This window comes from Hyla sarda, chromosome 3 (genome assembly GCF_029499605.1).
Source record: "Hyla sarda isolate aHylSar1 chromosome 3, aHylSar1.hap1, whole genome shotgun sequence".
Lineage (NCBI taxonomy): Eukaryota > Metazoa > Chordata > Amphibia > Anura > Hylidae > Hyla > Hyla sarda.
In genome coordinates this window covers 226,081,516-226,091,193 of record NC_079191.1, presented here as the reverse complement: position 1 = coordinate 226,091,193, position 9,678 = coordinate 226,081,516, and positions in this window count along the sequence as shown.

Below are 9,678 nucleotides of genomic sequence, written 5' to 3'. Positions count from 1 at the left end.
CATGACAAGATACTCAAAGTGCCCATCTCTAGTATTGAATGCAGTTTTCCATTCGTCACCTTCTCTAATACAGATGAGATTATAGGCACCCCTAAGATCAAGTTTGGTAAAGATTTTTCAACAGGGATGTTGAATTTATTGATCAATGAAGCTTCAATGAAATTTCCCATTGAACCAGAGTCCAGAAAGGCCTCAGCAGAGAAGGAAGACTTAGTGGGCAAGGAAATCCGTACTGGTATAGTCAGACGTGGAGAGGTAGAATTCACACCTAGTAACGCCTCTCCCACGTTCACTAGGTGCGTGCATTTCCCTGTCACGGAGGACGAAGAGGACAGTCATTTAAGAAATTTTCAGAGCTCGCACAGTACAGGCACAAGTTCTCGTTCCTACGGCGAGTCCTCTCTTGTTGGGTCAGGCGAGACCGGTCCACTTGCATGGCCTCCTCGGCGGAAGGCACAGAAACAGGTTGCAATGGATGCTGAAAGAGAGGAGCCAGGCGCGGATTACGCCTGGTGTGAACAAGATCCTTTTCCTGGCGAAGCTCCTGGTGACTTTCAATGTAGCGCATATCAATGCGGGTAGCCAAGTGGATGAGTTCAGTCAGGGAGGAGGGTATCTCTCGTGCGGCCAGACAATCCTTGATGTGGCTGGATAAACCTTTCTTGAAGGTTGTGCAGAGAGCTTCATTATTCCAGGCCAACTCAGAGGCCAGTGTGTGGAACTGTACGACATATTCGCCCACTGTAGAGTCTCCTTGGACGAGGTTTAGCAAGGCTGTTTCAGCAGAAGACGCACGGGCAGGTTCCTCAGCAAGACTTGGCAGCGGCACCTCAGTGGGATCCATGGCCGGATCTACTGTCAGAATCCGGACTGGTATGCGGGGAGGACACTGGAAGTGGATCCTCTGTGCCAGAGAGGCGATGGCATGGGCCGTACCAGGGGAACGGAATCTAAGGGGTTACTGGTATTCACCAGAGCCCGCCGCAAAGCGGGATGGACTTGCTGCAGCAGGTAACCCCCAGGTCGTTCCAACCGGTAGTGACTCAACCCCTCTGGCGGCTGAGACTGGCCCGGGACACAAGGACAAGGCAAAGGCAAGGTCAGACGTAGCAGAAGGTCAGGGCAGGTGGCAATGGTTCGTAGTCAGGGGCAACAGCCAGGGACTGGATACACAGGCAAAGGGCTCACAAAAACGCTTTCACTGGCACAAAGGCAACAAGATCCAGCAAGGCCAGGAAGGGGAAGTGGGTTTTTATAGGAATGGGAGTGATTACACTCGATTGGGCCAGGCACCAATTAGTGGTGCACTAGCCCTTTAAATTTCAGAGAGTGGGGCCACGCACGCTGGGATGGAACAGAAGGAGGACGAGGCAGGTGAGAGGATTGGGATGCGACCCGCGGGCGGACGCGTCCCGCCGCACGGATCACATCCCTGCCGGGGATACTAGAGCAGCGCTCCCGGACAGCGGGTCTGACCAGGGTGCTGCACACAGAAGAACGCCGCGAGCACTCCGGGGAGGAACAGGGACCCAGAGCGCTTGGCGTAACATAAATGGGGTTGGACTGTCGAGACTGCATCTCAACAGTTTCAAGAAATCCATCCAAGTTGGATTTCTTGCAACTGGCGGGTTGCGGCCACTTGTGCGTCACAATGTGACCCCATTCACTGAGTTAGCTGCGGCACAGTAGGACATCGCGATCTTGGGTCGCATGATCAATGTCATGGCCAGAATGGCTGTGTAGTCCTAGCATAAAAGGGCTATCCAGCCTTACTTACAACAATGATGGTCCATCTTTGTTGTAAGCCATCAGTATTAAGTTAGTAGAGGTCCAACTCCTAGAATCCCCATCAAACAGCTGTTTGAAGAAACCATGGGGCTTCTATTCAATGTTTACCTCTGCTTATTCTTACAATCATAAAGCTGAATAACACCTTTAAAGGTAATGTATCATTATAAAATGTCTGAATGGCTAAATCACATTTTCAGGAATAATTTTTCATGATTTTAATATCTATATTTTAAAATAATCCTGGCCGATGGGCCTACAACTAAGCTGCGACAGAACACTTTCTAGAGGTCTTTTCCTTATCAACACAGACCGGGTAACATTAAAAGGTGACATCAGTGTACAGATAACAGAGGTATACACAATAGCTGTCATAGAAAAGCCTCTGCCTCCCTGTGAAATTACCTCTTTAAAGGCCACAGAGTACTCCCAAACACCTTTGCCATTTATGCCAATAGGGCAGCTTCCGTTTATTGTTGCCTATGACCATGGGGCTTGCAATAAAGCATATCTTGAAATGCTGTTAAAACAGCTCAGGTAAGATGGCAGTCCCCATAATAATGTACAAAAAAAATTTAATCAGAAAATGGAAACAGATTAGAAAAAATAACTAATTTCAGTATCTGTCTCTAATCAGTAAAAAAAATCTAGATGATACATTCCCTTTAAGGTTGTATTCTACCATTGTATTACTTTTCATATACTTTGCTATATTGTGATTGGTCCCCACCAAGAATAGACAGGTGAGGCACCTTCTACTGTGCTTTGTAAAGACCTCCGTATAAAGGGAAGGAATTGGCAACTTCTCTGGTCATATTTTTGGCTCAGAAAACTAGTTGACCCTCAAGTATTGTTCCGACAATACATTAAATACTATGATACAACCCCCTATGATTTGGATCTGGTTTGCTGTATCTGATGTGCTATTTTATTTGCTTCTGCAGGGAAGATGCTTTACAGGAAACTAGTGTCCTTTAACTTTCTTTATATTCAGAAATCCCTAATACCTTGGCCAAAGTTTGACAGACCTAATGAGATAACTCATACATAGCGGCATCTCTGCTCTTTCCTCTAATTGTACTTGATGGATCAGGTGCATTAACCTGGTGGAAAGGTGACAGCTGGTATTCTGGAACTACTGGAAGCCCGTTCCAGAAATAGCCATGATGTTATTCATTAGAATCATTTTACCATGAACTGCAGCAATTTAGGTATAATAAATGCCAGTGGCACATATGGCATGGCTCAATAATAAAAGCTCATTAAATACGATGCCACATGTGCAGGTATCAATTGTTATAAATCTCTCCATATAACAAAGGATAAAGACAAAAGCATGCACTGGGATGTCATAGCATACTGTAAATTATATTTCTTCCTAACACCTGTAAGACTATCTTTCTTAGGGAATGTTTCCCTTCCTCTGTTCTAGGAATACATTTGGAAAAATAATAGCCGTGTAAGGGAGTAGATCCATTAGGGAGTATTCTCCCCCGCCTCTTGTCCGTAACCCGCTCCCCTTCGCATGTCTCGTGTACGATACATGTACTGCAGTGTACTCGAATAAAGTGAACAGAAGGAATTTTTGGGTGAGTGCTCCATCATTACCTTTTGCTTATAATATTATCTGTGCAATACTTACTAGCACCTTATGTAGAGCACTACCTATATCCTTTTATCGGGACAGTTTTTTTTTCTACTGTGCTATATTGCCATATATCAGTACAATATCATGGCTTAGCAGTGCCAGTGCTATTTGCTTCTCTTGATTGTGGTTTGAAATGTGCCTAAAAGCATAAAGGAGTTATACAGGATGAGAAAAACAGAAACAGTGCCACTTCTGCCCACAGGTTGTGTTTAGTATTACAGATCATCTCTATTGAAGAAAACATGGCTATGCAGCAATACCACATACAACATGGACAGGTATGGCACTGTTTTTGATCCTATGCAACCCTTTAAATTAAACTTGTATGTGAGGCTCTATGAAGGTATGTCCTCAGGTTGTGATGCATAGGTGGATGAAACTAACCATGTTACTGGCAAAATCATCTGCTATGGCTTCTGCTATTCATCTGTATGTGGCAAATGCAACATTAAAGCATACCTTATGAAGATGGTGGGGATTAGCTAGACAATACTAGCGTTCACACCTACGATATTCTGCGTGGATGTCTTTTGTTCTAATGGATGTCATACATGGGACCTTACAGTCACAGATTTGCTGACGAAAATTCACAAGAGGTTGTGAGTGATTTGGGTTTTTTCATGGAAAAGTCATTGATGGCCTATTCAGAGGATGGCCATCAATATCTGATTTCTGGGGTGCCGATACCCAGCCCCCCACCATACAGCTGATCACCACACCCATAATTCCCAGATGTAAACAATGTATGGAACCGAAAGCCTTGGCTCCCTACCTTGTGTAATGGTTGTGCATCTCCCATGATGTGTAGTGGTTGCTGCATCTCTGCTGCCATTGAATTGAAAGGAAGCTGCGCTGCAGTAACCTGACGCCACCACTACACATTGTACAGAACTGAAGCTTCCATCTCCATATATCGTTTACATCCAGACGCCATGGTTCTGTGTTGATCAGCTTTATGGCAGGGGCTGCGTATCAGCATCCCACCAATCAGCTATCCATGGCCTATACTGTAGCTAGACTATCAATATTTTTTCCTGGACAACCCCTTTTGACATTTTCTGTTTTTATATGGGCATATATAACAATGGACATAACAAATGTAATACATTGCTATGTGGAGGCCGGTAACATTCAGTCATATGACGTAATCTGGATCTGCAATATTGGTCGCCTCTTCTGCAGGTACTTCCCAAGTTTGGATGAGAAACTTCCCTTTTTTTTTTTGCATTTTACATCTCCAGTCTATACTTTTATTTTTGAGCACTTGCTTCACTTAGAATTTTGACTGCTGTTTTGTCTCTATGAACTGAAATTGGATATTTTTACAGGGCGGGTCATGTATTAAATACACTGTATCATCTACATTGCTATGTCATTACAATGAGAAAGGGATGTCTGCAACATATTAAAGAAGTTATCCAGGAATCGAAAAACAGAGGTAATTTCATTCAAAGACCGTACCCTGTCTGTCTCCAGGTTGGGTGTGGTTCTGCAGCTCAGTTCCATTGAAGTGAATGGAGCAAAGTTATAATACCAGACCCAAAGTGGAGACAGACAGGGTGCAGTTTTTGTAAGAAATTAGGTATGTTTTTGATTCCTGGATAACCCCTTTATTAAAAGCACTGTATGACTTTGCCATAGATATTTAAACATAGCCACATATTTCTGCAAAGAAAAAATGTTATTCAGGGAGGGGAGCATTCACTATTTATGTGCCTCATACTTCTTTCTCACATACATTTGTAAGATTAACAGATAGTGGGGCAAATAAGAATATATGACTTCAGGATCGGATGGCACAATGTTTGTTTGCAGTCTGTAACCAAAGGTCTGTATAAGAGATGTAGATGCATAATATTTTAGGTAATTTGCAAAGTTGCTTCTTTTGTCATTAGCTGCATATGTGGCTTTTTTTTTTTTAAACATATGAGTAAGGATTACCCCAAGTTCACCACTGCATTGTTATGTAAAAGTCAGCACTATAACCTTTTTTTATTGCTTTTGATTTTTATGCTCTTTTGTAAAATGTTCAAAAGTACTTTTTTGAATGTACATATATTTTCATCGCAATAGTAACATTTAATTTCTTCTGAGAAGAAGTGTGTGTGATACAATCAGCCAACTTTTTATGAAATGTTAGAAAATGTAAGTGTTATAACCAGGTAAGTCCAGTGGTGATGTTTTCAAATGCTCATTTCACATGCTTAATAGTATCAAATGTATTTTTTTTATGTTCTTTTCAAATAAGAGTAAGAAATAAGGATTTTATGCTAGGAAGCAGGGTCTTCATAGCACAAAAGGAGTTATAGACTTTCCCACAGTGAGAAGGCTCTGTAGCAATGGCTGACATGTTAATAGCATCTACATTCTGTATTTATCTCACAAATCCCTCTGTTCTGATGCACACTCATTCTGACATCCACTGCTCAGGAAGAGGCATGTCTGCGGCAAACATTAAGCCCACCCTCACCATGCATTTACTTTATTTGAGTCTGCTGTGCGGTGCTGGATCTCTTCATCCAATTACTGCAGGCTGCTCTGTAACCCCCTCCTCTCTGTTTTCAGACAGGAGTAACCACAGAGGAGTGCTAGTCCCATCCCCACTCAGGGTGGTTTCACACCACATTTTGTACTTACGGTTCCCGTATATGGCTGGGAGGAAGGGGGGGGGCTTACTCGCGGCGCCCGTGCTCAGTCGTATAGGGGAACCATATTTAATGCATGTCTATGAGCCGACCGGAGTGAACGGCAGCCTCTGGTCGGCTGCGTTTTCGGTTTCCGACTGTAGGCAAAAACGCGGTCGACCACGTTTTTGCCTGCAGTCGGGAAACCGCATACGACCGAAAACGCAGCCGACCGGAGGCTGCGGTTCACTCCAGTCGGCTCATAGACATGCATTAAATACGGTTCCCCTATACAGCTCAGTGCGGGTGCCAGGATTAAACCCCGCCCCCTCCTCCCAGCCGTATACGGGAACCATAAGTACAAAACGTGGTGTGAAACCACCCTTACTGGACTTTGTCCATGCTTGTGCTTCAGCTGGGACAAAGAGGGTGCTGCAGCCACACAAGATTATGTTCTGGATGGTATTTGGACCCGTAGTGGTCTTTCTTTTTTTTTTTTTTTAAAGCCTTGATTAATATAAGAAGGAAATACATTTGTTTTATGAAGTATATTAGAAGGGTTATGGCTTTGCCAACATGAACAAATTAAAAAAGTTTTTCATTTTGACAGTGCCCATTTAAGCATGACTTGATTACAGCTGCTGCAATAAATAAAAACACAAAGCAACCTGGCAAATCTAAAGTGCACCCAGAAAAGCCTAGCTGAATGTGGAGAGTAGACATTAATAGACATCCTATTAGCAGGGCAGAGGAATCTGGGGGTGAAAAAGGAGACAGAGAAAGGGCGCTCTGATGGTGTAGTAAATTTAGATGATATAGGTGTGTGAAAAAAGGCAGAAATACCGCTCACGTTGTTACCTTGTGCTAATGGCAGGCACAACTCTGAGTAGCGCTTCAAGTAGGTTGCGGCATGGTCCAGGAGCCGCCGATCATTGGTTGCTGGCAGCAGTCAGGAAAGTAGCTGGAGGCAGGTTGCGGGAACCCCTGGTGGGGGTGATCCCAAAATCCCGACTTGCAGGATCGGTGCTTCACCTGGATGTTGAAGAAGTATATAAATCATATAGAGGCAAATTGGTAGATAGCTGAGTTGGCAGGACAACGCGTTTCGAGAGGGGATTCCTCTCTTCGTCAGCCTTACCCCACATGGAGGGGTGTACATGGGAGACAGGAGTGCAGAGGGGTGTACATGGGTGACAGAGGAGCATAGAGGGGTGACAGAGGGGTGTACGGGGTAACTGTGGGGTGTACAGGGGTGACAGAGGGGTTTAGAGGGGTGACAGAAGAGTGTAGAGGGGTGACAGAGGGGTGTACGGAATAACAGAGGGTGTCCAGGGGTTACAGAGAGGTTACGAGGGGTGACAGAGAGGTGTAGAGGAGTGAAAGAAGGGTGGGGGTACACTACCTGAAGCTGAGTAGGAGTCTGTCAGCGCCGCCCCAGCTCTGTCTCTTCATCCACATAATTCTGCTGAGGGACCAGGGAGAATCCAGAGTCCTGCGCTGCTTTCCAGGAGAAGGAGTATACACGGGGATCAGAGCTGCAGCATCACCCGTCCCGGGAGTGCGCACAGACGGCTCTTCCACCTGGCCTGCACGCCTGCGACTCACTTACAGCGATGCATTTTTGTGTCATCTTTCCCACTGGAGTGTCCTAGCATCCCTGCCAGGGCACCATAGTTGGGAATCACTTCCAAATGTAATGTGTGCTGGACTCCCTGTACCGGACATCCTTAGCCGATGCGCCCCCTTGCAGCAGCACGCCTGAGGCAATCGCCTCAGTTCACCTATGGAAGCTACTGCCCTGGAAACAGATGGGGTGCACATGGGTGTCAGAGGGGTGTAGAGATGTGATAGAGAGGTGTGCATGGATGACAGAGGTGTAGAGGGGTGTACATGGGTGACAGAGGACCGTACAGGGGTGTAAAGGTATGACATGGGTGACAAAGGCGTGTAGAGAGGTGTACAGGGGTGACAGAACGATATACAGGGGTGAGAAGATGTGTAGAGAGGTGACAGAAGGGGTTCAGTACCTGAAGTTGAGTAGGCCTCTGTCGGCGCCGCTCCTGCTCCTTCCCTCCATCCACATCATTCTGCTGAGGGACCAGGGAGAATCCAGAGCTGCTTCACAGGAGAGGGAGGATACATGAGGATTGGAGCTGCAGCATCACCCGTCCCGACACTGCACACAGACTTCCCTCCCGCCTGGCCTGCACGCCTGCGACTCACAGGTGCGCAGGCCTGGGCAACAAAATCAAAAAAATTTTGCACCATATTACCCACCTGGCTCCTCGGTTGGGAATCAGTGCCTCAGTGTAGTGTGTGCTGGACTCCCTGTGAAAGCAGGTGCAGCAGCTAAGGCCAATGCAGTCCTTGCCGCTGCGCTCCCTTGCAACAGCGCACCTGATGTACAAAATGTACAAAATTGTACATTTGTGGCCACTTCATAGACCATACAAAATGAATAAAAAGTGATCTAAAAGTCCCATCAAAACAAAAATGGTACTGCTAAAAACCACAGCTCACAGTGCAAAAAAATGAGCCCTCATATAGCCCTGTATGCAGAAAAATTTAAAAGTTATAGGGGTCAGAAGAGGACAAATTTAAACATACTGATTTTAGCGCCTGTAGTTATCATTTAGTAGTAGTAGTAAAATAAAATAAAAAAATCTATATAAATTGGGTATTCTTGTAATTGTATGGACCTACAGCATAAAGATAAGGTGTAATTCTTACCGAAAAGTGCACTGCACAGAAACAGAGGCTCCCAAAAGTTTCAAAATGGTGGTGTTTTTTCACTTTCACCCCACAAATAATTTTTTTTTGTTTAGCCATAGATTTTGTTATGAAATTATTGATGTGATTACAAATTACAATTTGTGGTGCAAAAAATAAGCTCTTATATGGATATGAGTCTGTAGGTGCAAAATTGAAAGCATTTTTAGAAGGGGAGGAGAAAAACATTTAAAGTGCAAATATTTTAAATGGCCTTGTTCTCAAGGAGTTAATTACTGAAATAGACCCCCACCTTTTAATTCAGAAAGAGTTTGTGCAGAAGCTGAAGTTTGCATTGTCACTCTGCAAACGCATTTATCTATCTATCTATCTACAGCAACAGAAGAATGCAAACGCATTCTTTGTCTGTATCTATCTATCTATCTATCTATCTTTATCTATCTATTTATCTATATCTATTATCTATCTATCATCTATCCATTTATCTATCATCTATCTATCATTTATTTATCTCTCTATCTATTTTCTATCTATCTATATATCTATCTATCTATCTATCATCTATCTATCTATTATCTATCTATCTATTATCTATCTATCTATCTACATAAAGAAAAACAGCAGCACTCCAGGTTCACATAGAAAAAGTGTAAGGCTTTTATTCCCCACACATCAGAGCGACGTTTTGGCCGTCTCACACGACCATTGTCAAGTTTGTCATTGTCAAGGCTTGACAATGGTCGTGTGAGACGGCCGAAACGTCGCTCTGATGTCGCTCTGATGTCTAGATATCATATCTATATGTCAGAGTGGTGTGATTTTTCCATATCTATCATATCCTATTGTCAATCTATCTATAGAACAAAGTCCGGGATGAGCAGCACCTCA